The 23,605-nt window shown below is 41.5% G+C and overlaps 1 protein-coding gene across 5 annotated transcripts in view; it reads left to right on the top strand.

Moving 5' to 3' along the window:
• Window positions 1-23,605, top strand: part of SRPK2 (SRSF protein kinase 2) — a 227,159-nt gene that overhangs the window by 24,190 nt on the left and 179,364 nt on the right. The window lies entirely within an intron of this gene.

Below are 23,605 nucleotides of genomic sequence, written 5' to 3'. Positions count from 1 at the left end.
TGCCCCCTGGTGGTCAGTGTGCTCCCACATGGGGAGTGTCGCTCAGCCACAAGCCAGGCTCACTGTGGGGAGTGGGCCTAAGCCCTCAGTTGGACATCCTACGAGGGCTCCCGGACTCCAGTGCACGAATGTCGTGCACCGGGCAGTTACTCAATGCAGGAGCTGCCCCCTGGTGGTCAGTGCACTTCCATATGGGGAGTGCCACTCAGCCAGAAGCTGGCTCATGGCTGGCCAGCGCAGAGGTGGTGGCAGGAGCCTCTCCCACCTCCGTGGCAGCACTAAGAATGTCCAACTAACAGTTTAGACCCCATCCCTTGGGGGCCTAAGCCTTTAGTTGGACATCCCCCGAGGGCTCCCTGGCTGCCAGAAGGATGTCTGACTGCAAGCTTAGGCCTGATCCCCCGGGCAGTGGGCCTAAATCAACAGGTGGACATCCCCCAAGGGGTCCTGGACTGCAAATGGGCACAGGCTGAGCTGAGGGACCCCCCCTTCACGCCGAGTGCACAAATTTTTGTGCACCGGGCCTCTAGTTACTTAATAAATAGTAATTTTAAGCCTCTTTTCTTTCTGATAGTATTTCTTCTGTTATTCCTTTCTTGGGCTTTAGCCAGTACTTGGCCCTAGACTTTCACATGGATATTTATGTAGGGTTCCTGATTTTATAGGGCATTAAGATATGATTATATTTTATTTATTTATTTATTTACTGACTTACTTATTTGAGAGAGAGACAGACAGACACATCTATTTGTTCTACTTATTTATACATTCATTGGTATGTATGACTCTTGTATGTGCCCTGACAGGAGATTGAACTTGCACCCTTGGCATAGTGGGATGATGCTCTAACCCAGTGGTCGGCAAACCGTGGCTCGCGAGCCACATGCGGCTCTTTGGCCCCTTGACTGTGGCTCTTACACAAAATACCACGTGCGGGCGCGTGCGTGCAGTGCAATTAAAACTTCGTGGCCCATGCACAGAAGTCGGTTTTCGGCCTGGGCGAGTCTATTTTGAAGAAGTGGCAGTAGAAGAAGTGGGGGGTGTCGGTCGGGTGATGGGAGACGCGGTGCAGGTGGGCCGTGGGATATGCAGCGCGGGTGAGGCGCGCGATTCATGCACAAGTTGAGGATGGGAGAGTTGGAAGGGGTCGACCTCAGCGAACGTACCTCAGTCAGATTTAGGACGTTTTTAGCAAAGGCCAGCTTAGGAGTACCCTAATTAAGTTAATAACAATATACCTACCTATATAGTTTAACTTTAAAAATTTGGCTCTCAAAAGAAATTTCAATCGTTGTACTGTTGATATCTGGCTCTGTTGACTAATGAGTTTGCCGACCACTGCTCTAACCAACTCAACTGATTACCAGCCAGGGCAATTTAAAAAAAAATATATATTTTATTGATTTTTTTACAGAGAAGAAGGGAGAGGGATAGAGTTAGAAATATCGATGAGAGAGAAACATCGACCAGCTGCCTCCTGCACGCCCCCCACTGGGGATGTGCCCGCAACCAAGGTACATGCCCCTGACCGGAATCAAACCCGGGACCCTTGAGTTCGCAGGCCGACGCTCTATCCACTGAGCCAAACCGTCTAGGGCCAGCCAGGGCATATTTTAATGGTACTGTTATGCTCAACCTGTACTCCCCCCTCCCCATTATTTTATATGGTTTTGGCAAGCTCAAATAGGTTTATTTTTTTCTGTATTTTTAAAAATCCTCACCTGAGGATATATTTTTATTAGAGAGAGGGAGAGAGAGAGAGAAACATCGATGTGAGAGTGAAACGATAGGCTGCCTCCTGCACACCCCCTACTGGGGATCAAGCCTGCAACCCGGGCATGTGCCCTTGACTGGAATCGAACCTGGGGCCCTTCAGTCCCCAAGCTGACGCTCTATCCACTGACCTAAACCAGCTAGGGCAAAAACATTTTGTTTTTAAAAATATATCACCTGATTGTACAGAACTAGTTTGGTTAGAAAATATTTCAAACTATTCTGTACCAAATAGTGACATCAGATTTGTCAAGCAGTTATAGTTTCATTACTATTAATACACTAGAGGCCCGATGCATGAAACTTCATGTAAGAGTAGGCCTTCCTTCTCCCAGTTGCCGGCACCTGAAGGATGTTTGGAATGACATCCGGAAGGAAGTCCGGTCTAATGAGCATATTACTCTTTTATTATTATAGATGTCATTTGTATGGAATAATTTGAAAATGTTTTAGTTTTTCTCAAGTTATGTTTTCAAGGAAAGTTTTCAATTGTGATGTAATCTGATATGTATGGAAAGAGTTTAGTTGTCCATGGCAGGCAATAATTGAATGATACTGTATCATATATTCTTCAAATTGTTTACTCTAAATAAGCATACACTCAGGAAGGATAGCCTTTGGAAAGAGATCATTTAATTATGTCTTAGAGTCCAGGGAAAGTTTGATAAAGAAATAATTCAATGTGGGTGCTGTATGCACTAGTAGTTTGGCAAGGTGTATGCCTAATTACATCTCTGCATGGTAATTAGAAAGAAAGGAGGAAATGGAGGATTGCTAAGAAATTGCACTGCTGTCTACTTTCTCTTGTGTCACATCTTCTTGGTGTGGTTTTAATGTTTTAGGTCAAAGGTTATGGATGTCCAGGATATCAGTCACAAAAGTCATCTGTTTCAAAACACAGTAACTTCACCTTCACATGTGGGCATGTGTTGTGTCTTTGCTGTTCATCATTCACTTCATTATTTTTTGAAAAGAACACCCTAATTTCATTTTTCTAAAGCATAGATTATTGCTTGAGAATGCCAGTGGAAGTGCCAGTAGTGGGATGGAGAATATCCTCTGTCCTTCCTTAGTCAAGAGGCGGGCACCTGACAGTCAAAACCTGTAGTTTCCTTCCCGGGATTTGAATCCTGTGCCCAGTGATTGGAGAACCACCCTCCAGGAACGGGGTCCAAATGAGGCAGTGAAGATTATCTGGAGCTATTTATTTATTTATTTATTTATTTTTAAAATATATTTTTATTGATTTTTTACAGAGAGGAAGGGAGAGAGATAGAGAGTTAGAAATATCGATGAGAGAGAAACATCGATCAGCCGCCTCCTGCACATCTCCTACTGGGGATGTGCCCGCAACTCAGGTACATGCCCTTGACCGGAATCGAACCTGGGACCTTTCAGTCCGCAGGCCGACGCTCTATCCACTGAGCCAAACCGGTTTCGGCAGTCTGGAGCTATTTATACTTACCTCCTAGCCTTTTTAAAAAAATATGTTTTGTTGATTTTTTTTACAGAGAGGAAGGGAGAGGGATAGAGAGTTAGAAACATCGATGAGAGAGAAACATCGATCAGCTGCCTCCTGCACACCTCCTACTAGGAATGTGCCTGCAATCAAGGTACATGCCCTTGACCGGAATCGAACCTGGAACCTTTCAGTCTGCAGTCCTATACTCTATCCATTGAGCCACACCGGCTAGGGCTCCCCTCTCCCCGCCCCCCTTTTTTTCTGGATGAGGTTGGCTATAACAAATAGATGTGAACCTTTCTCCCATATAGCTTAGGTAAAATGTGTGAAGGGCTCAGAATTGTTTGAAAACTGATATGTACGTGTGTACTTTTCATATATATTATTTTGATTGTATTTCTTCAATTTTCTTTCCAGTGGAGGGTTTTGTGAATATAAGTCAGGTCTAAAAAATGTCATTTGATAATGTCCATCGTTTTTGAGGGAATTTTCATGTCTGTACTTAGTGCTAGCAGCTTTGTAATTTTAACAGTAATAAGCCAGAGAGTAGGAAATGTTTTACATTCTACAAATCTTCACATTTCCCAATTTAAAAAGCTGTTGTTCCCTCCTAGTCTAGAATAGTTTTTGTATGTTTAGTTGTAGGGATGAGCATTTTTATTTTTAATTTGAATACCATGCAGATGTGATAGAATTCCGGGGTTCGCCCTGTCAAACTGACTGGGTCATTTTCCTCTCTGTCTTGGCTGCAAGTAGCCTTTCCGGATATTTAGAAGGAGATTCATTATGATTGCCTGATGAGAATCAGGCCCAGAGATAGTTGAGGAATTGCAGTCTTGGAAATTAGATGAAGTTAGGTAGAAGTTGGTGGGCTCAGTCTGGTCCTCTGCATATTAATTAATTGTCAGGTTTCACATACTACTTTATTTAGATGAGAAGTAAAGTACAGTACTGTGCTTAAAGGATCATGTAGCGAAAGATATACTTAAAGCTTCCTTATTAGGAAGACACTTCATTGGTGTTAGGAAACTGGTATTTAAAGTGTTAGTGTTTAATCTATTAAGATTATACACTGAGTGGCCAGATTATTATGACCACCTGACGTTTGTAGGCAAATTAGCTATAATTTCGCGCTGAAGTTACTAGAGGTCCAGAGCATTATAAATAGGGAAGCAGGTTGTTTACCACGACAGTAGAAGTGATTTTTTTCTGAAGATATGGGTAAACAACGCGATTTAACAGCCTTTGAATGTGGGATGATTGTTGGTGGCTCGGAGCCATGGAGTGAGTATCAGCAAAACAGCGGAAGGTCTGTTCGAACACCTTTGCTGTCTGCAGTTACCAAGATAAAATGTCTCCAATTCACACAGGAACACAAGGATTGGACAGTCGAGCATTGGAAAAAAGTCATGTGGTCTGATGAATCACGTTTCCAGTTGCATCATGCAGATGGCAGAGTGAGAATTTGGCGGAAACAGCATGAAAGCATGCACCCTTCATGAGTACAACCCTTCAAGTTGGTGGGGGCAGTGTTATGGTTTGGGGCATGTTTTCCTGGCATGATTTGGGCCCTTTAATTCGTGTGGAACACCGTCTGAATAGCACAACATACCTAAGTATTGTTGCTGATCAAGTTCATCCTATCATGTTGATGGCATATCCCAATGGAGATGGCTTCTTCCAACAAGACAATGCGCCATGCCACGGTGCTCATATTGTGCAGGAGTGGTTTCAAGAACATGAGGGGGACTTTACCTTGCTTAGGTGGCCCCCACAATCACCAGATCTCAATCCAATTGAGCATTTGTGGGATGAAGTTAAAAGAGCCATCAGGCAGCTAGTTCCACAACCATCAAATCTCACAGAACTGGACAGTGCTATTCATCAGGCATGGTGTCAGATTCCTTGCATCACCTTTCAACATCTCTTGGAGTCAATGCCAAGAAGAATCGCTGCAGTATTGAAGGCAAAAGGTGGTCCAACGAAGTACTGATGGGGTGGTCATAGTAATCTGGCTACTCAGTGTATAGTGCAATTTTAACTTTGTCCTTTAAAATATAACTGTACTTACACTTTTTTTAATTTAATCTTCATCTGAGGATATTTTTCCATTGGATTTTTTTTTTTTAAAGAGGGAATGGAAGGGAGAGGGAGAGGGAGAGGGAGAGAGAGACAGACAGACAGACAGACATTGATGGGAGAGAGACACGTCCATTGGTTGCCTCCCGCATATGCCCCGACCAGGGCAGGCATCGAGCTTGCAACCCAGGTATGTGCCCTTGACTGGAATGGAACCCTGGACCCCTCAGTCTGCAGGCCGACTCTCTATCCACTGATCCAAACTTGCTAGGGCTGCCTTTACACTTTTTTCTGTTCACAGTGTAAATGTTTATTTAATGTTTTATAACATCCTTTGAAATTTTTCACCAACATCAGGGTTAATTTTTTAAAAATTTGGTTTGTTGCCCTAGCTCAATGGTCGGCAAACTGCGGCTCGAGAGCCAAATGCGGCTCTTTGGCCCCTCGAGTGTGGCTCTTCCACAAAATACCACATGCGGGCGCTTATGTACAGTGTGATGGAAACTTTGTGGCCCATGCGCAGAAGTCGGTATTTTGTGGAAGAGCCACACTCAAGGGGCCAAAGAGCTGCATGTGGCTACCGAGCTGCAGTTTGCCGACCACTGCCCAGCTGGTTTGGCTCAGTGGATAGAGTGTCAGCCTGTGGATGGAAGGGTCCTAGGTTTGATTCTGGTCGGGGGCACATGCCTAGGTTGCGGGCTCAATCCCCAGTGGGAGGCATGCAGGAGGCAGCCAATCAGTGATTCTCTCTCATCAGTGATGTTTCTCTCTCTCTCCCCCTCTCCCTTCCTCTCTGAAATCAATAAAAATATATTTTAAAAAATTAGGTTTGTTGATTTGGTTTACGATTGGGAAATTAGCGTTGAGAATATAAGTTTCCTGAAAATATCATCTGTTGTAACTTTTTAAAAGGGGGTGGGGTTGTTGAGCTTTGCTTATTTATTGATTAGAACTATCTGGAAATCCTAAGATCATCAACAGGTGATCTCACTAGAATACGCCTACTGTTAAAATTCAGTTATGCTTTTATTGATTTTTAGAGAGGAAGAAGAAGTGAGAGGGAGAGATGGAAAGATTGATGAGAGAGAAACATTGATGGGCTGCCTCCTGCATGTGCCCCTACTGGAGATCAAGCCCATATCCTGGGCATGTGCCCTTACTGGAAATCCAACCTGTGACCTCTTGGTGTCACCCCCCCCCCCCCCTCCGCCCTCACCCCCCCCACTGTCCTCATCCATAGGTGCATGATTATTGTCCAATCTCTTCCTGCACCCCCTACACCCCTTTCCCCCCGAGAATTGTCAGTCCACTCCCTTTCTATGCCCCTGATTCTATTGTATTCACCAGTTTATTCTGTTCATCAGATTATTTATTCACTTGATTTTTAGATTCACTTGTTGATAGATATGTATTTGTTGTTTATAATTTTTATCTTTATCTTTTTCTTCTTCCTCTTCTTAAAGAGTACCTTTCAGCATTTCATATAATACTTGTTTGGTTCTGATGAACTCCTTTAGCTTTTTCTTGTCTGTGAAGCTCTTTATCTGACCTTCAATTCTGAATGATAGCTTTGCTGGGTAAAGTAATTTTGTCTGTAGGTTCTTGCTATTCATCACTTTGAATATTTCTTGCCACTCCCTTCTGGCCTGTATAGTTTCTGTTGAGAAATCAGCTGACAGTCGTATGGGTACTCCCTTGTAGGCAACTAACTGTTTTTCTCTTGCTGCTTTTAAGATTCTTTGTCTTTAGCCCTTGGCATTTTAATTATGATGTGTCTTGGTGTGGTCCTCTTTGGATTCCTTTTGTTTGGGGCTCTCTGAGCTTCCTGGACTTGTAAGTCTATTTCTTTCACCAGGTGGGGGAAGTTTTCTGTCTTTATTTCTTCAAATAGGTTTTCAATATCTTGCTCTCTCTCTTCTACTGGCACCCCCATAATTCGGATGTTGGTATGCTTGAAGTTGTCCCAGAGGCTCCTTACACTATCTTCATATTTTTGGATTCTTTCTTCTTTTTGTTTTTCCGGTTGGGTGTTTTTTGCTTCTTTGTATTTCAAATCTTTGACTTGATTCTTGGGATCCTCTAGTCTGCTGTTGGAACTCTGTATAATATTCTTTATTTCAGTCAGTGTATGCTTAATTTCTAGTTGGTCCTTTTTCATATCCTCGAGGGTCTCACTAGATTTATCGAGGATCTCACTAAATTTATCGGCGGTTTCTAGAAAATTCTTGAAAAACCTTATAAGTGTCGTTTTGAACTCTATATCTAGTAGTTTGCTTTCCTCCATTTCTGTCATTTGTGACCTGTTTCTTTGTCTCCGTATTTTGGCTGCTTCCCTGTGTTGATAGAGTGGCTTTGTGTGCTAGGTGTCCTATAGGGCTCAGTGGCTCAGCCTCCCCAATTACCTGAGGTGGACACTCTTGGTGCACCCCCTTGTGGGCTTTGTGCACAGTCTTGTTGTAGTTAAGCCTTGATGGTTGTAGGTCTGTGAGAATCAGCTGTGTCTACGGTGGGAGAACTTCTGTGCTGGAGACACCCTTCTGGGGCAACACTTGCTTCAGTGGGGCTTTGGTGCTCACTGAGTCTGCCCCCTGAGTGTGTCCCTTATGGATCTGAGGAGTTGTAATCTGGATGGTTCCACTCTGACCACTGGGTACACTGGCTCTTGGATCTCTAAGGAGGTGCTAATTTAGCCTCTGCCTGAGGCTACCCAGCAGGAGCTACAGAGAGATCTGCAGATTCCTCTTCTTTTGTTTGGGGTTTGGAGGTGCCCAGATCAGGCCCAGCTGTGAAGCAATGCAAGCTGCTGTGGGGCCTTGGCCTTCTTTTGGAAGTTCTGGGTCTCTCTGACCCAGCTGCAGTTTGTTAGGTAATTTTAGATTGCAAAGGGCCAGCCCATTCATATGCAAAAGCCTCTGTGCACAGCTTGGGTGGGGCGTGGTCTCGGGATCAACAGGGCAGAGCAAACAGTTATGGCTGATCCTCAGTCCTGCCCTAAGAGGCCTCTGGTCTCAGTGTCCCGAGGTAGCGGTAATCGCTGCAAGCACCTCTGAGAGAAAGCCGCCCTCGAGTTCCACCCACTGCCAGACAGTCCATTTCTCCCCGAATGAGTCTGGGTCCCCAGAGACTCGCCCGGAACTGGAGTTCAGAGCAGTCGAGAGCTTGAGACTCCCTCCTGATTGAAAAAGACAACCGTGTCCTCAGTTGCCAGCCCTTTCCACGTGCGCCTCCGTATCTCTGCACTTTACTTTCGCACTTCCTCTGAGTCTCAGTGTGCTTTTCTCTTTCCTTCTAGTTGTAGAATTTCCACTCAGCCAGTCTTCCTGTGGTTCTGGATGAGTCCGTTTTGTCTTTTAGTTGTATTTTTGAAGTGGTTGTGTGAGGCAGCAATTTCCAGTGTTTACCTATGCCACCATCTTGGTTTCTCCGGCAACAAATACTTTCACCTGTTTTTCTTTACACAATAGTCTCCCTTTATTATTTTTTAGAAAATGTCTGCCACATACCCAAGACTGAATAAGCATCGTTTGCATATCTGCTGTTCTTTCAAGTAAAAATGATGTTTTGTGAGAAAAAAAACGTGGCTAGTTCAGCTTACAACTCTTACTAATCACCCAAGTGTTTTTTCTTGAGATAGCCATCATATTTTGGTGTGCAGCTGCTGATCTTTATGCTCATTTCTCATTTTGTCACAAAGAATTTTAAAGAGATGTATGTTTAAGGGTGGAGGTTAGTAAAAATAATTTTTACTTCTTCATTAAGGACATTCTTAAGCGGAAAGGGCTATTTTTTTTTAATGGTGAAGAATACCACTTTCTCCCTCTTCCTCTCTGTTACCCTTTCTTCCTCTCACAATCAATAAACTTATCCTCAGGCGAGTATTAAAAAGCCCTGAAACAAAGCTATTCTTTAAAAAAACAAAACAAGCCCTAGCTTGTTTGGCTCAGTGGATAGAGTGTCAGCCTGCGGACTAAAGGGTCCTAGGTTTGATTCAGGTCAAGGGACATGCCCAGGTTGCTGGCTCGATCCCCAGGGCGGCAGGGAAGAGCATTCAGGAGGCAGCCAATCAATGATTCTCTCTCATCATTGATTTTTATCTCTCTCTCTCTCTCTCTCCCCCTTCCTTTCTGAAATCAATAAAAATATATTAAGAAACAAAACAACAATAAAATGTTATATATAGAATTTTTTTTGGATTCTGTTTTGTAAAAAGATGTCAATATTCTAAGTTCTGAAATCCCAATATTCTGGAAAACTGGCACATATAAATATTTGAATTGTAAAGAAAAACAGAACAGCATTTTGAAAGTATTTTAATTAAATATTTGTTTCTCAATGATATTTTAGTTTTAAAACAGTTAGAATACTAGTATATTAATGAAAATTTTATGTAGGATCTTGTTAAAAGTAAAAATATCATTAATTCATAATGTAGTTTTAAAAACTTCTCCAAAGCTGCATTTATCAAAGTAGTGTAGTCAAATTTTAATGAAGGGCATTAATAACATTTCTGACTCTGTTTTATGTTAACTGTAGTCAGTATTAGATATGAGATGATAATGTGCAAATATGATTTTAACCAGTAGGTGGCAACAAATCAATATCTGAATTTATTTTTAAGAACATTTCAGGAAAAATAGTATAAGTCATAAACAAGGTACATTTCATTCTGTCCAAAATAAACATTTTGTGTTGATGTCCTTTAGATATGCTTCTTAACTTGAAAAGTTGATAGATTTTATTTTTATGATCTTTATAGTTCATTTTAAAGCTGTAATTTAGTTTTGATAGTTGGATGACTAATTTGTAGCTGTAGTTAAAAACCAAGTGATTTGGTTTATTACAAATAATCATTATTTGGGGAATTATTTTTTGCCTTGTTTTATTATAAGTTTAATAATCATCTGGTTAATAAGTAGTAGTATTTAACTTAATAAAGTAAACTAATACTTAAAATAAAAAAATACCCAGGCCCTGAGTGGTGTGGCTCAGTTGGTTGGTGCATCATTCTGGTACACTGAAAGGTTGAGGGCACATACCCAGGCTGTACTTGTGACCCTGGTCAAAGATAGAGTAGGAGGTAACTGATTGATGTTTCACTCTTAAATCAGCCTCCCTCCCTCCCTCCCTCCCTCCCTCCCTCCCTCCCTCCCTCCCTTTCTTCCTTCCTCCCTCCCTTTCTTCCTTCCTCCCTCCCTTTCTCCCTTCCTTCCTTCCTTCCTTCCTTCCTTCCTTCCTTCCTTCCTTCCTGCCTGCCTGCCTGCCTTCCTTCCTTCCTTCTATCTCTGCCTCCATCTCCATCTCCATCTCCATCTCCATCTCCATCTCTCTTTCTTTCTTCCTCTCTAAAGTCAGTTAAAAAAATCAAACGAACCAGAAACTTTGTAGCACCATATGGTAGAAAAAAATTGGGAAAAAATCACCATTTACCAATGTGCTTTGTATGGGTATGTTATAATGTTATAAATGCATTAAAGCCATTGGTATTTATGTCAACTAGACAACTTTACCCCAGAAAGTTTGATAAATGATAAAAAAAATACTGTTTGTAAAAGTTTTCCTGTGCCACATATTGTTGGTAGATGTGTACGTCTTCCTTTCCTGCTTTCTTTCCCCCTCTGCCTCCTTCCTCCTTCCAGCGTTTAATTTTCCCTAAGCTCCCGGGTTCAGAATCTTCTCTAAGTCTGCCTCAGTCCAGGAGAACTTCTTAAAATGCCTACTCTTTTTTTCCCTCTCTCTGTCACACTATCAGAACTATTTTAGTAATGCATGAGATTTTATTTCCTTTATCTCTTCAGATCTATTTGTATTTTAAAAAGATTTATTGTAAGGTGAGTGAATAAATTAGATGACTAAGCAGTGTGACATGATGAAATACGTAAAGAATCAGGCACTGTGGGAGAAAAAAATTTTGGAGGGGTTGGTTGAAACTGGGGAGCAGTCCATCCTGTAAATTAGTATTATGTAGATTCACACCTGAGCTTGGGACCCTAAGTTATTCCTGCTTTTGTTGTTGTTATTACCTTTTACTACCGGGTTGCAGATTAATTTGAAGCTCCCCCCACACCCCTTCCCCTCCTAATTCTCCTGTCCTGGACTTAACCATTTTGTATGATGTTGGGGTTTATGAGCCAAGAGCGTCATTTGTATGACTTAGAAGTCTGATAATCTGTATTTCTGATGTCTTCTGGAAGAAACTCTTATAAGCTCAGCTCATCCAAATTTTGTACCTCTGACCTTTCCTTTGCTCAGTAGTATTGGGCACCTAGTATAACTGCCCATTGTTAGGCACTGGGATATGATGATGAGCAAGCCAACGTGGGTCTCACCCTCCCTCTTGTAAAGTAGTTGTGGAGTCAGATATGTAACATACAGTGATACATCTCAAAGTGATGGGAGAAGAATCGAGAGCTACAGTCAGGGTGAAGATCAGGGAACGTTTCTTGGAGGTCAAGATGTTGAGCAGAGGTGCAACCTCAGAAAACTATGGCAGTGGTTGAAAAACTTTTCTGTAAAGGACCAGATAGTAAATATTTTTGACTTCTCTGGCCACATGATCTCTTTCGCAATTATGAACTTGTAACCCTGCCATTGTATTGCAGAAGCAGCGTGGATAATAAATAAATGGATAAGTGTGACTGTTTCAACCAGACTTATTTATGGACACTGAACTTTGAATTACTTATAATTTTCAGGTGTCATGAAATATTATTCGTTTGATTTTTTTCTCCCAGCTATTTAAAAATGTAAACATTTCAGCCCATATATTATTTTATTTTTATTTTAAAAATGTTTTTATTGATTTCAGAGAGGAAGGGGGAGGAAGATAGAGATAGAAACATCAATGATGAGAGAGAATCATTGATCGTCTGCCTCCTGCATGCCCCCAACTGGGGATCAAGCCAGAAACCCGGGCATGTGCCCTGACTGGGAATCCAACCCTGACCTCCTGGTTCATAGGTCGATGTTTAACCACTGAGCTACACTGGCTAGGCTAATCTATCTATCTTAATTTTCTTATCTTGATGATCTTGTAGTTAAGTAGACCATTCTTGTTTTTAGCCCTTGGTGATGATGCAACAGATTGGCAACCAATTCTCAGGTAATTTTTGGGAAAAAGTTCCTTGTACTGTACTTTTCTGCAATTTTGTTGTTTCAAAACTGAAAAGAGACAATGGATTGTGGAGTGGCAGGAGTGAAGGCGTGCAGACCAGGGAGGAGGTTGCTGCAGCAGTCTAGTAGTCTCAGTGGAGTGTGAAGGTGGTTTGCCCGGAGCAGGTGAGGGTGATCAGATTGGGACTTATTTTGAAGGTATTGTTGACTGAATTTACTGATGGGGTATGAGATAAGGAGGAACTAGGGAAAGATGATGCCATTAATAATATCATGAATTCATTAAGAAAAAAAAAAAAGGCTTGTCAAAACACCCGGTTTCTAGTCTTAGTTCACCCCTTGAGATGGTGTGTGAACTTAACTTCTGTCTTGACATTTCTGGCTCTTGGTCGCCTCACGTGGATAGCATGGTGTGTAGAATCTTTACAGTGGGACCAATGTGCTACTTGAGGCGTACCAGGTCTTACTTTTAGCAAGGCATGTGATAGACTCATGACACTTTGTTGAAGAGTTGGAGAAATGTTCATGTAATTGCATATCTAGATACTTTAGCACCTGTTCTCCAAAAGTATGAACTAATCACTAACTTCCAAAGAGCTCCTTAGTGTTGAGAGAAAGTACTTTGTCTTTGATCCTATTTTGTTAAATGTTTTTATCATTGACTTGGATGAAGACATAATAGATCACTTGATTATCACTTTAGTATCTGTAGGGATGTTGACAGCTGCCCTTTTAGGGAGGATACAGTTGGGATTTGCAAGTCTCACTTGAATGGAACCACCTTTAAGTAATTGTTCCTGATGAATAGCTTCAGTTAATTTCCTAATTAATATACCTAGTTCAGTGTACAATCATAGTAATGGAATTATTGGGTATTAGTTGGTAATAGATGTGAAAACTACAGGCATGATGTCTGATGTAAATGTTAGAAGCATTCCTCCCCAGTCAAAGGGTGTATCAGCCTTGCTCATTCATGCTGCACATTGACTTAGTTTTTGAGTTAGGAATTGTTTGGTCAAAGTACTTTTAAGGAAAGACAGTTTGAATCATTCAAAAAATTTGTATCTATTGTGCATACTTTGAGTTGACATTTCTTACCATTTAGAAAAGCTTTTTTAGGTGAAGTTTTCAGCCGGTTAGCTTGGCTCCACTGAGAGAAAGGTGTGCGTGATGTGTCCTCAAATCATTAATGTAGTGTTAAAGATATAGCTATATAATGTTGTACACACTATAGATATATTTCTACTTTTTGGAAATTAATGTACAATTTTCAGCTTTGTCTTTAAAATATTCACCCTAAAGGCAAGAAACACTGTTCCCCAAAATTCTTTATTATATAACATCTTGTACACGTTGTTGCTGAATAAGTTACATTATAACTGAGAAGAAAGACTTCATTGTTCTTAACATTCTGAACAGTGCCAGTATTACAATTTTATTTGCATTAAGACTCAGTCCTTGAAAAAGTAATAGACTGTCTGTAATGTTTCAAATATGAAATATAGGTAGGTGTTCCAGAGAAATTTCAGTGCAATTGTGCCTCGTGGTTTAAAGTTTGAAACTTATAGGAGGAAGTTGTTTCTAACGCCTGACATTTTCTAATGTTGGTGGTGGTAATGCAGACTTCAGTATTTGTCACTGTTTGTGTTCACAAAAGGTTTCACCTTCATTTGTTTTTAAAATTTTGTTAAGGGAGTTTTAGTATATTCTTTAGTGTATTCCCCCCACCCCCCAGCATAAAATTTCAGTCTTTATGTAAATACTATGTAAATGCACATTCTTACTGTTTCTTTTCATAGGTCATTTTTGACCCTGTGTTTTATCTCTGGCTGTATCCAGGCTGAGCCAAAGAGACCTAAGATGTTGAGAGGGGACCACTGAGCTGAGAAGAGCATACCTGGCTGAAGTGGAGATGTATAGCATAGCAAATGAGACATCAGTGCAAACTTACAAAAAAAAAGACATTATAACATGAATCACTTTAAGGTGAACAGTTTATTGGCAATTAGTACATTCACAATGTTGTGTAGCCACCAGTTCTGTCCGTTTCCAAAATGTTTCATCACTCCAAAAAGAAAGTCTTTATCCATTAAACAGTTGCTTCCCATTGCCCCTCCAACCCCTGGTGGTAAACCACCAATCTGCATTTTGTCTCTGGATTTGCCTATTATGGATATTTTATATAGTGGAATCGCACAATATAACCTTTGCGTCTGACTGCTTTTCACTTTGCATGTTTCTGAGGTTTATCCAGTTATAGCATGAATCAGTACTTCATTCCCTTTTTAAAAATAGTATTTATTTTTATTTATTTTTTAAACATATATTTTTACTCATTTCAGAGAGGAAGAGAGGAGAGAAAGATAGAAACATCAATGATGAGAAAAAATCAGTTGCCTCCTACATGCCCCCTATTGGGGATTGATCTGAAAACCTGGGCATGTGCTCCCACCTGGAATCTCAGACCATGACCTCCTGGTTCAGAGGTCGCTGCTCAACCACAGCCACTGAGCAACAGGAGCCAGACCTTCATTCTTTTTATGGCTGAATAATGAAGCACCAGTTTGTTTATTCACTAGTCCATTGATGGCTGTTTGGATTGTTTTCACCTTTTAGCTATTGTGAATAGTGCTTCTGTGAACATGTGAATATGTATTTGTTGAGTACCAGTTTTGGGCTGAGTCATATTGTGATGCTACATTTAACTTTTTGGGGAACTACTAAACTGTTTTCCCCCAGGCAACACCATTTGATATTCCCTCCAGCAATGCATGAGGGTTTGTCCACATTTTTGTCAACACTTGTTTCCTTTTTCTTCTCCTTAAAATCGTAAAAATTGAAGTTCAATTGTTTTGTGTTTTCTTTTGTTGCACAGGCTTTTCTTTGTATTATTCAAGAACCTGTTGCCAGATTTAAGGCCTGGGTCTTTACCCCTAGGTTTTATTCTTATAGCTTTATGCCTTTAGCTCTTATATTTAGGTTATCCATTTTGAGTTAATTTTTATATAATAAGTGAAGTATTCATTACCAACTCTTTAACACCAGCTCAAGAAAATTTGACTCTCTAGCCTCCATAGTCTTACATTGCACTGGTCCTGGAGGTCAGCCAGGGGTGAGAGCGCAGGCCTTTGTCTATCTTTCCTGGGCATGCACATAGCCATACCCATGCCTGTGGACTTCTATATTCCCTGGAATATGTCAGAGCACTTCAAAGTCCCTGTGAATTTTCACCCACCAGTGTTTCTTTCTAAATTATGGCTGAATAATAAAGCACCAATTTGTTTATTCACTAGTCCATTGATGGCTAATTGGATTATTTTCACTGGAGAGCCTTAAATTTACTTATGGCCAGTCACAGAGAAACCTGTCTTTACTTACAAGAAGAATGTTGCACCCTAACCCATTTGGCTCAGTGGCTAGAGCTTTGGCTTGCGGACTGAAGGGTCCTGGGTTCCATTCCGGTGAAGCCCAGGTTGTGAGCTTGATCCCCAGTGGCGGGCGTGCAGGAGGCAGCCAATCAATGATTCTCTCACATCATTGACATTTCTCTCTCTCTCCCTCTCTCCCTTCCTCTCTGAAATCAGTTAAAATATATTTAAAAAAAAGAATGTTGCTTTTATGTCAGTCAGTTTTTACAAGTTCAAGAAAACGTTAAAAACCTATGAACAAAGGCTCATAATCTTCAAGAGAAATCCCAGCTCCCATGGTTTTTACAAGATCCTGGTCCTATCCTAGGACCTCTCCTAACCGTTGTTCTGCTATTAATCTTTGGCCCTTGCATTTTGCAATGTTTACTTAAGTTCATTTCTTCTAGATTACAATTCCAAACCAAATGAATGGTAATAGAAGGATGAATAGCAATCACAGGAACAGAATTGCACATTTGGCAGGCCAATGTCCCTCCTCAGCTAGAAGTAGTTACAGAAGAGACCTCTAGCCACTAACCCAGTGATGGCGAACCTATGACACGCGTGTCACAGGTGACACGCGAACTCATTTTTTTGGTTGATTTTTCTTTGTTAAATGGCATTTATATATATATAAAATAAATATCAAAAATATACGTCTTTGTTTTACTATGGTTGCAAATATCAAAAAATTTCTATATGTGACATGGCACCAGAGTTAAGTTAGGTTTTTTCAAAATGCTGACACGCGGAGCTCAAAAGGTTTGCCATCACTTCACTAACCCATAAAGAAATCTCTATAGCCCTAGCCTAGCTGGTTTGACTCGGTGGATAGAGTGTTGACCTTCGGACTGAAGGGTCCCAGGTTCGATTCTGGTCAAGGGCACATGCCCGGGTATCAGGCTTGATCCCCAGTGCGGGTGTGTAGGAGGCAGCCGATCAATGATTCTCTCTCATCATTGATGTCTCTCTCTCTCCCCTCTCCCTTCCTCTCTGAAATAAATAAAAATATATTAAAAAAAACACCTCTCTCTGTATAAAAAGGCAGCCACTGTAACACGATAACGACCTTAACGACCTTTCGCTATGACTCCCACTGTGGCCAGCAAACCGGCCTGATCAGGTACATATGTCTCCTTTTTTCCCCATTGACCTAAGAGCTCTCTATATCGTTAGCTGAGGCTAATCCCTGGCCAGCATTGCAGCTTTACTTATTCCTCTGATCAAACCTGTTCTTTTCCCATTCTTCCCAGTTATTGTTCTCAAAAGTATCCTTATCAGTAAGTACTGCCCATTACCGGACTCTCCCACCCTGATCAAGGGTGGGGTTGGCTGGCCAAATGCCCCACCCCATTCCATCCCCCAACCCCTCCGGCCAGCCCTGCCCCCGATTGGCCCACAGCCCCTTCCCCTGGCCAGCCCCGCCCCTGATCTCACCCCCCACTCCAATAGGAAGTGGGGCTGGCCGGCCAACCTCCTGAAGCTTCTCCCCCCTGTTGGCCCCACTCCCGATGACCCCCACCACCCTGATCAGCTTGCAGCCCCTCCCACGGCCGGCCCTGCCACGGATAGGCCCCCCACCCCAATAGGGGTCCGGGCTAGTGGCCAACCTCCTGCAGCCCCTCTCCCCACCTGGCCCCACCCCAGATCGGCGCCCCCCCCTCCCCTCCCCTCCCCAGCCCAATTGGGCAGGGCCGCTGGCCAACCACCCGTAGCCCATCCCTCAGGACTCTGGCCCCCAATCGGCATCCTCGACCCCATTCGGGGGCGGAGCTGGCCGGTTCACTGCCCACAGCCCCTCCCCATGGCCAGCCCCACCCCCAATTGGCACACCAACCCCAATCGGGGGTGTGGCCTGCTGGCCAATGGTCCAAGGCCCGTCCCCCCAGCCGGCCCGGCCCTGATCGAGACCGATCAGGATGGGCCAGCCAGGAGCCGCCATCTCTTCCTCCTCACAGGCCCAGCCCCAATCCGCCCTGATTCGGGCCGGTCTGGCTGAACCCCACCCATGCACGAATTCGTGCACTGGGCCTCTAGTATGATTATAAAATCTTTGGGGGGAAAATGAAACAGGTAGAATAAGTGTTCCCCCAAATTGCTGAGTCAAGCCTTACCAGAACAAATTGCTCCATTGAGTTAAGTCCTCCCAGAACTGTGGCAGTTATCAATAGGTAGCTATAAAACAATGGTCCAGGAACTACCCTGATTTCTTTCAAGTTTGTTTTCACATCTAAAGCCAAGACACCAACCAGAGACAAACTCAAACCTGGTTGGGAAAGTCCCTTCCTGCATCCCATAATGTCTTGTATAATCCCAGAATGCCTCTTTTTATTGATGCGTACCCAAACTTTAGGAGGACCCCAGTGTTCCTAAAAAGGAAAAAGCCAGCCAGCCTACACTGTGATTGGTTAATCCCAGCAACTTCTGTGTTCCCAAGAATTAAAAACTCCTTAGCCCCATCTTTGGTGAACCTGGGACCCTTATCTCAGTGTTCTTGCCCCCCTGCAGAGCCTCAATAAATCTGTCTTTGCTTTTATCAGTGTCCCTGGTCTAAATTATTTTATATCGGGAGAGAAGAACCCAAACCGTCAGTAACATTATAAATCCAATTTAAGTTTTTTGAATATCCAGTTGCCTCAGTACCATTTATTGAAGAGACTGTCCTTTCTTCACTGAAAGGTCTTGGTGTGCAAACTTGTACTTCTGTGTATATGTGTATGGGCTTACCTAGAATTCACTTCTAAGGAAGAGCTGTATATGAGAAGGTATTTGCGAATCACAGTCTAGCGTTTGGTGGTAAATAGGGATTTTTCATTTGAATGCAAAATTAGTTTTGTAAATATAACTTTATTTTAAATTAAATGGTTAAATTATTGCTGATTTTATTTTGGCCTTTGAGTCCTTTATAAGGTCTGTTATTTTGTTCCCTGTTGTTAGTTCAATACTGTGGGTTTCCTGGTTGCCTTTTCTGAAAATTTAGAGTTTATTCTGAAACTTACTCACAAGATAATGTATTTTAAAAAATGAGAAACACTAAAGAAATATTGATAAATTTGCTTTGTATTGTTTAACAAACATTTTGCATGTATAATTTTTTTTCTTTTACAAATGATTAAATTTGCAAAATTTTTATGTTAGAGGAATTAAGGGAATCACAGTGAGAGGTACTAAGCAAAAATGAATGTTTGCTTCCAAGGTTTATTCTTATACCTTGTTAGGGACATGTGTGGGTGTTTGTGTGATTGTGAGAGAAAGAGAGAATGTGTGTGTGTATATGTGTGTGTGTGTGTGTAGGTATTGCTTTTACTCTTTTGAAATTAATTTGCCTTATAAATACAGCAAAACCAACCTATAGACAACACTGAAGCTCAAAAGAAAATATAACTAAAGATTTGATGAGCTGGATTACTAGAAAAAGACCCCTGATTATTTGGAAAAATAACTGGAAAAAATTAAAAAGCAGCCTATGCTACACCTCTCCCCCCTCATCTCCTGGATTAAATGTAAGAGTGGGTGTTTAAAGAATAAACTAAAGCTTGTTAATCATTAATATGTTTCTTAAATAAGTATTCTACATTCAAGAATGTATAATAGAGAATAGGAAGGTAATTTTAAGCCTTAGTAATTTTGCTAATGAATGTTTTAAAAAAGTTCAGAAAGCCATAAATACCTGGAGGCTGTTGTACTTAAGCCCCTATTTTCTGAGTGAATAATGTTTAATAGTAGATAATTCTCTTTTGATTGTAACTCTTTGCTTATTGAAAAGGACATTTGCAGTAATTAAAAATTGTGAGTCTTTAGGTAGCAAGTGTAGAATTTTAAAATAGTACAATATATTAGTAACATTTTCGAAGAAATTAGCGATGTAAAGGGTGATATTGTGAACTTATGTTTTTGTTAACTAGGACTGCCAGTCAATTTTGAAATATTGAGTAAGCACTATTTTATGACATTTCATTTTCACTCTTTTGGATTTGTGTTTATTTTAATTTGGTTGTGACTCTGGATCCTTGGTTTACTTAAAAATATTTCCTGGGTTTTGTTTTAAAACATGAATTGTACTCATGCATACAGATTAATGTTTTATAAGTTGGCTTATAATAATTTGATTTGTGGCTTTCTTTGGAGTACAGCACATAGATAAGAACTAGACACACTAAGTACTGAAACCTCAGTGCTCTCCATTGCCAGGGTTTGTTATTTTATTTTCCTTTTTTTTAAATCCTTACGTGAGGGTATTTTTTCCATTGGTTTTTTAGAGAGAGTAGAAGGTAGGGAAGAGGGGGAAGAGAGAGAGAGAGAAAAAAAGAAAGAAACATGGACCCGAGAGACACACATCAATTGGATGCCTCTAGCATGCATCCCCACCGGGCTGGGTATGGAACCTGGTCAAGGGTATGTACATGGGTTGCAGGTTCGATCGATCCCTGGCCCTGGTCAGGGCACGTGGGAGGCAACCAGTTGATGTGTCTCTTTCACATTGATGTTTCTGTCTCACATTCATGTTTTTCCTTCCCTCTCTCTCTAAAACCAACTAAAAAGTATTTAAAATTTTATTGGGGTGACCCTGGTTAATAAAATTATAGGTTTCAGGTGTACAGTTCTTTTTTTAAAAAATTAAACCTTTATAGTTCAGATTATTACAGTTGTTCCTCTTTTTACCCCCATAGTTCCCCTCCACCCGTTTCCCACCCCCCCCCCCGCCTTCACCCCCCCCCCCCACTGTCCTCATCCATGCACAATTTTTGTTCAGTCCCTTCCCGCATCCCCCACACCCCTTTCCCCCCCAAGAATAGTCAGTCCACTCCCTTTCTATGCCCCTGATTCTATTATAATCACCAGTTTATTCTGTTCATCAGATTATTTATTCACTTGATTTTTAGATTTACTTATTGATAGATGTGTATTTGTTGTTCATAGTTTTTATCCTTACCTTTTTCTTCTTCTTCCTCTTCTTAAAGGATACCTTTCAGCATTTCATATAATACTGGTTTAGTGGTGATGAACTCCTTTAGCTTTTTCTTATCTGTGAAGCTCTTTATCTGACCTTCAATTCTGAATGATAGCTTTGCTGGATAAAGTAATCTTGGTTGTAGGTTCTTGGTATTCATCACTTTGACCATTTCTTGCCACTCCCTTATGGCCTGCAAAGTTTCTGTTTAGAAATCAGCTGACAGTCATATGGGTACTCCCTTGTAGGCAACTAACTGTTTTTCTCTTGCTGCTTTTAAGATTCTCTCTTTGTCTTTTGCTCTTGGCATTTTAATTATGATGTGTCTTGGTGTGTGGTTCTCTTTGGATTCCTTTTGTTTGGGGCTCTCTGCGCTTCCTGGACTTGTAAGTCTATTTCTTTCACCAGGTGGGGGAAGTTTTCTGTCATTATTTCTTCAAATAGGTTTTCAATATCTTGCTCTCTTTCTTGTTCTGGCACCCCTATAATTCGGATGTTGGCACATTTGAAGCTGTCCCAGAGGCCCCTTATACTATCTTCGTATTTTTCGATTCTTTTTTCTTTTTAAATATATTTTATTGATTTTTTACAGAGAGGAAGGGAGAAGGATAGAGAGTTAGAAACATGGATTAGAGAGGAACATCGATCAGCTGCCTCCTGCACCCCCCCATTGGGGATGTGCCCGCAACCAAGGCACATGCCCTTGACCGGAATCGAACCTGGGACCCTTCAGTCCGCAGGCCGACGCTCTATCCACTGAGCCAAACCAGTTAGGGCATGTTTTTTTCTTTTTTAATTTATCTTTATTGTTGAAAGTATAGCTGTCCCCTTTTTCTCCTCATTAACCCTCTCCACCTTGTGTACCCCCTTCCCCCAGGCCTTCCCCACACTATTGTCTGTGTTCATGGGTTATACATACATGCATATAATTTCTTTGATTAATCTCTTCCCCCCACTCCCAGCATCTTTTTATGTAACTGTTGACCACTTATATATCTTCTTGGGAGAAGTGTTTGTTCAGGTCTCTGCCCATTTTTTAAATTGGGTTCTTTGTTTTGTTGTTGTTCTCAGGACTTTTTTAGACTCTTAAAAATTATTGAGAAGACCAAAGAACTTTTTTATGTGGTTTATATCTGTTGATACTGTATTAGAAATTAAAATAGAGAAACTTAAAAAATGTTAATCAAGTCATTTAAGAGAACAATGGTAATTCCATTGCATGTTAACATAAGTAACATCAACAACAACAACAAAAGACATAAGTAACATCTTTTTAAATAAAAATGTATGTTTTTCAAAATAAAATTAGGGGAATGGCTTTGTTTTATATTTTTTGTAATCTTACTAATGTCTGGCTTAATGAAGCTAAATTCTTATATTTGCTCTGCCTTCAGTCTGTTGCAATATGTTATTTTGGCTGAATTATGTGAAAAATTTATTTATTTTTTTGCTTAACTGCAAAAAAAAAAAAAAAAAATCCTGAAACCCATCATGTGTCCTTGCATCAGCTGTGTTCTTTAAAGCAACAGCTTCATTTCATTCATTTTGAGAATATGTCTGCCAAATACCAAGTTGGAATAATCATGGTTTGTCTGTCAGTCAAATAAGAAAGGTGTTCTCTGGAAAAACATAGTTCTGCTCACAGCTGAAACAACTGTACACGTGTTTTTCCTTGAGACATACAAGGGTGGGCAAAGTAGGTTCACACTTGTGAGTACATGAAACAGTTTATTCTTTTATTTTTATTTATTAATTATTGTATTATTTACCATAAGGACAACTGTAAACCTACTTTGCCCACCTCTGTATATACATTGTATGCAGCAGAAGTCCTTCTTATTTTATCAGATGGAATGTATACTCAGGGCTGATAGTTAATAAAACTATGTTTTACTGCTTTGTCAAGAACTAGAGGCCCAGTGCATGAAATTCTTATATGGGTGTGGTCTCTAGTCCTGGCTGGCGATTGGAGTGGGAGCGTCTGGCGTTGAAGAGCAGGACCCAGATGACCTCTGGGCCCTGGGCAGCACCTGGGCCCCCGGGCCCCTGCACACCCCCCTCCGCCTGAGTCATCAGGCCCCCACCCGATTCCCTCAGCACCTGGGAGCCAGACGGCGGCCCTGCCCCCCACTGCTGCTGCTGGTCGCTGTCTGCAGGGCGATCGGTGGGGCGATCAGGCCCTACTTGCACCCACCTTGGCCTGGTGCTGCCCGCTCAACTGCTCCACCATCCCACCACGGTCCCGCTTGTTGGGCCCATCGGGGCCGGCAGCGCCTCCACTGCCGCCTGCTGCCAGCGCCGCGTCACCGATGCCCGCCATGTTCTGGGCCACCCCCTGTGGTCAGCGCACCTCATAGTGAGCAGTCGAACTCCTAGTCGAGGGGACAATTTGCATATTAGGCTTTTATTATATAGGATACTCTTAAGTGAAACCGGCATTATCTTAACTGGAAGTCCTTGTCAATACTGCTAGTTCAGTTTGGGCCACTACCTTGATTAGTGTTAAGGTATCAGCACTTTTACCCACCATTACTTCCACATTGTTAGTGCAAATGTCAACACAGTGAAAAAGGCAGATAAGGCCTTTGAAAATAGTTTTGATGTTTTTTTTTTTAAAATATATTTTATTGATTTTCTACAGAGAGGAAGGGAGAGAGACAGAGAGTTAGAAACATCAATGAGAGAGAAACATCCATCAGCTGCCTCCTGCACATCTCCTACTGGGGATGTGCCCGCAACCCAAGTACATGCCCTTGACTGGAATCGAACCCGGGACCCTTCAGCCCGCAGGCCGATGCTCTATCCACTGAGTCAAACCGGTTT

Source organism: Myotis yumanensis, unplaced genomic scaffold (genome assembly GCF_028538775.1).
Source record: "Myotis yumanensis isolate MYYU_CA2020_CCGP unplaced genomic scaffold, mMyoYum1.0.hap1 SCAF_9, whole genome shotgun sequence".
Lineage (NCBI taxonomy): Eukaryota > Metazoa > Chordata > Mammalia > Chiroptera > Vespertilionidae > Myotis > Myotis yumanensis.
This window is presented reverse-complemented; position numbering and strand designations above follow the sequence as displayed.